Below are 3739 nucleotides of genomic sequence, written 5' to 3' on the forward strand. Positions count from 1 at the left end.
ATCCATCTGATAATTGCTGAGATATTTCAGTCGGAACCAAACCAATAGACCTACTGACATTGCATAGCTAATAATAATATTACATTGTTGTTTTTTTAATTACTGTCCTTACCTAAACACATGGAGAAAAACTCCACAGCATACTGTTGAGTAGTGTTATGTTCTAAAGCTATATTTCCACTTATTTTCATGATAACAAATATCAGTGTGTTTTTCTTACTTGTGGAACTTAAAGCTCCAGTTTCACTTCTGCTATCTATACAGGATTTCAAATATAAAAATGTACATTTATCTTATCTTACTTTTTCAGATACTTTTTACTTTTACAAAATGCAGATTGCATTGTAAGTACATTCTATATTCTATGTTAATGAATAAGTCATTTAACTCTTTACCTCCTGTGTGTGGGTGTGTACCAAGGTTATTTTGGATTTTTCACTAGTTTTTGTTTTTATTTCGTTTTGACATTTTGTTTTCAATTTCAGTTTAATTTTATTTAGTTTTTAACGTGGATTTGCTAGTTTAGTTTAGTTTTTATTTTTGGAAAATGTTTAGTTTTAGTTTAGTTTTAGTGTTAGTTTTAGTCTTTGTCGCTCCACGATGTCAAGCTCAGTTCAGTTTAGTTCAGTTCAGTTTAGTTTATTCACAGAACATTAAAATACAAGTACAATCATTAGAAATAATGCAGATTTGTGAAAAGGGACACTTTTTTAAAGCTATCTAAAGCTTGTAGGGCCCTAAGCAAATATATTTGAAGTAGGAATCATCGCGCACACCTCTAAACTGCCAGTCCGGCCAGACCAACTGCCCGCAACGTCAGTTCCCCCGGCTTCCAACCCACCCGAAATGTAGGTTTTGGTCCTATGAAATAAATAAATAAATAAACAAAAACCAAGGACTTTTACTCTTTCATTTTAGTTAGCTATAGTTAGTTTTGCCAAGTTACAATACAGTTTTAGTTAGTTATCATTTATTTGTAAAGCCTCGTTTTTATTTTTATTTCAGTTAACGACAATGTTTTTTCACATCTAGTTTTTGTTATTTTGTTCGTCTTCGTTTACGATAATAACCTTGGTGTGTACCTGTTTGTCTCTGCAGGTAATCAAACACCCATCGTCCCTCCACCTGCTCCTCTTCTTCTCTCGTCACGCTCTTCCATCCTCTCCTCACCCCCCCTCACTCCCTCACACTCTTCATCTCCTTCCTCTGTAGAGGATGACTCATTGTTTTCCAGTTTCCTCGGCTCACAGAGACATTGATTGGAGTTTATTTCTCTCTTAGTGCTGTGGGACTCACCGATCTGCTCGTCACGCCAACTTGTCAAAGCCGTCTGGGAAAGTCTAACAGTAGTCTAACAACAGTTTCCTGAAAGCCACAACTCATGCACAGAGTTCAGACTGAAGCTGGTGATTATCACAGTTTTTGTGCCATTTAAGATCACGGTAGGGTCAAATGTTTCCTTTGATAGCATTTATATCAACATAACACACTAAAACCCAAAATCCTACATTGTGCAGACAGCAAGAACTGATTGGTTGCCTTTGCCTGCTTGTGTTTCCTCCTACAGGTTTGTAATGGTGCTAGAGATTGGTGATCTATAAGATAAAGAAGTTGCATGAAAGGTTGCATCGAATCTTTGACTATTCCAGATCAACCCTAATGTGTCGTTAGGCCTATTTTAGCCACTTTAACAGCTAAATTAGACACACAGAAACTCTCCTACCTATTGCCATATCATTGCTGCTAAATGCATTTTCTCATGCAACAAACGAAGAACCACTGTTGTTTGTATAAAGTTACTTAATTATCACATTATTATCATTATATTGTTCGTTATTTTAATAATTGTTCCTTTGAAAAATTCTACTGCTTGTCAAAAAGCAAGACATATTTTCAATGTAACATGTTTTGTGTTTTGAGGTTGTTTTTGGCTGTTTTTTTCTCTTTGAGAAAGGTTTTTGACCACCTGGTGAGGGGAAAGGAGGCAGCCAGACGCCTACTATCCCTTCGACAGGGCTCCCACAGCGTGGCAGAGTTGGCTGTGGAGTTCCGGACTTTGGCGGGGGTGAGTGGCTGGAATGACGAATCATTACAGGGGGTGTTTACTAATGCATTGTCGGAGACCTTTGATGAACCTACCTCTCTAGATCAGCTTATTTCCACAGCCTTAAGACAGGTCAACCGGATCGGGGAGCGCCGGCGGGAGAGGGCCGCCAGATTTCCACCTGTCCACCCACCTCCAGCCCCTCCCGCGGCCAGCGAACATCCCTGAGTTACCACGAGGAATCCCGAACCTGAGCCCATGGAGGTAGGCCGTCGTGTTTGTTGGATGAGGAATGTGCACGCCGGTTGAACACTCGCTCCTGCCTCTACTGTGGTATGTCTGGTCATTTCATTTCCTCCTGTCCCAGTTGCCCGGCTCACTAGTCGTGAGAGAAGCATTAGTGAGCCGAGCTGCCTGTTCTCCCTCCCGGTTGCAGCTCAATGCCTCCCTCCAGTGGCAATCCCAAGTATTACCATTGTTTGCTCTTATTGATTCTCGCGCTGACGAGAGCTTCCTGGATAGAAGGGTAGCTCGTCAGATGCACATACACACTGTCCCCCTCTGCCACCCCCTTGAGGCTAAGGCTCTAAATGGCTTACCCCTGGCTCAGGTTACTCATCAGACTGTTCCCATTCAGCTCATGGTATCTGGTAATCATCAGGAGAGAATTAAATTGCATATTATCGACTGCCCATAGACTCCTCTGGTTCTTGGCTCCCCCTGGCTACATTTGCACAACCCCCACATAGATTGGTCTATTGGGAAGGTCATATCTTGGAGCACCACCTGCCACTCTAACTGTTTGTTTTCTGCTCAGACCCCTGCTGGTTCCAGACCCAAACTCCAGCCTGAGGCCCCAGATCTCTCTGAGGTACCTGAGATCTATCATGATTTGGCACCGGTCTTCTGCAAACATCAGGCCTCCTCCCTTCCCCCACACCGACCATATGACTGCTCCATTGATCTCCAGCCGGGAGTGCCTCTCCCCAAAGGCTGCCTCTACAACCTCTCCGGCCCGGAGCATCAGGCCATGGAGAATTACATCCGGGACTCTCTGCCTGCAGGTATCATTCGCCACTCTTCCTCCCCAGTGGGAGCTGGTTTCTTTTTTGTCTCTAAAAAGGACAAGACCTTGAGGCCCTGTATCGATTACCGGGGTTTAAACAATATTACCATTAAGAACAGATACCCCCTACCTGACGTAATCTGCACTCTGCGCATGCGTTGGCGTCTGTAGCCACCTGTCGGAAGCTCCGTCTTAAACCGAACTCTTTTAATCCACTCTTTTTCGTTACATTTTTTATATCCTTTTTATTTAACTTAAGTTTTACGTGGGTTAAGGATTTTAGCCATCCGACATGGATTTTAAGCTAGATGACCGTAAAAACGCGATCAACGCTACTGATCGCAACAAAGCTCCGGTGACTATGCTAGCCGAAATAACTCTGCCCCATGAGGACTGCACACTCCTTAAGAAAGCGAACAAGAAGATTGCTGACCTTATGGAAGACATCCGACGACTTTCAGAGGAACTCAAAGAGAAAGATTCCCTGCTGACTGGCTTTATGGATGTGGCTTCAGTACAAGCCAAACAGATTTCTTTCTCTTAGCGCAACCGCTAACATCCAGGACACCGTGTTTTGGGACCCCTCTAGCCTTCCCAGGCTTTCATCCTGCTCGACTCCAAAGCATCAG

The 3739-nt window shown here is 43.1% G+C and overlaps 1 long non-coding RNA gene across 1 annotated transcript in view; it reads left to right on the forward strand.

Annotated features, from left to right (window-relative positions):
• Positions 1-1926: 1926 nt before the first annotated feature.
• LOC123972755 overlaps positions 1927-3739 on the forward strand; it is a 4847-nt gene continuing 3034 nt past the window's right edge. The window contains exon 1 of the long non-coding RNA XR_006825468.1: positions 1927-3108. This is a non-coding gene — a long non-coding RNA (uncharacterized LOC123972755). The remainder of the gene's footprint in view (positions 3109-3739) is intronic.

The sequence above is a fragment of the Micropterus dolomieu genome, linkage group LG06 (assembly GCF_021292245.1).
Source record: "Micropterus dolomieu isolate WLL.071019.BEF.003 ecotype Adirondacks linkage group LG06, ASM2129224v1, whole genome shotgun sequence".
NCBI lineage: Eukaryota > Metazoa > Chordata > Actinopteri > Centrarchiformes > Centrarchidae > Micropterus > Micropterus dolomieu.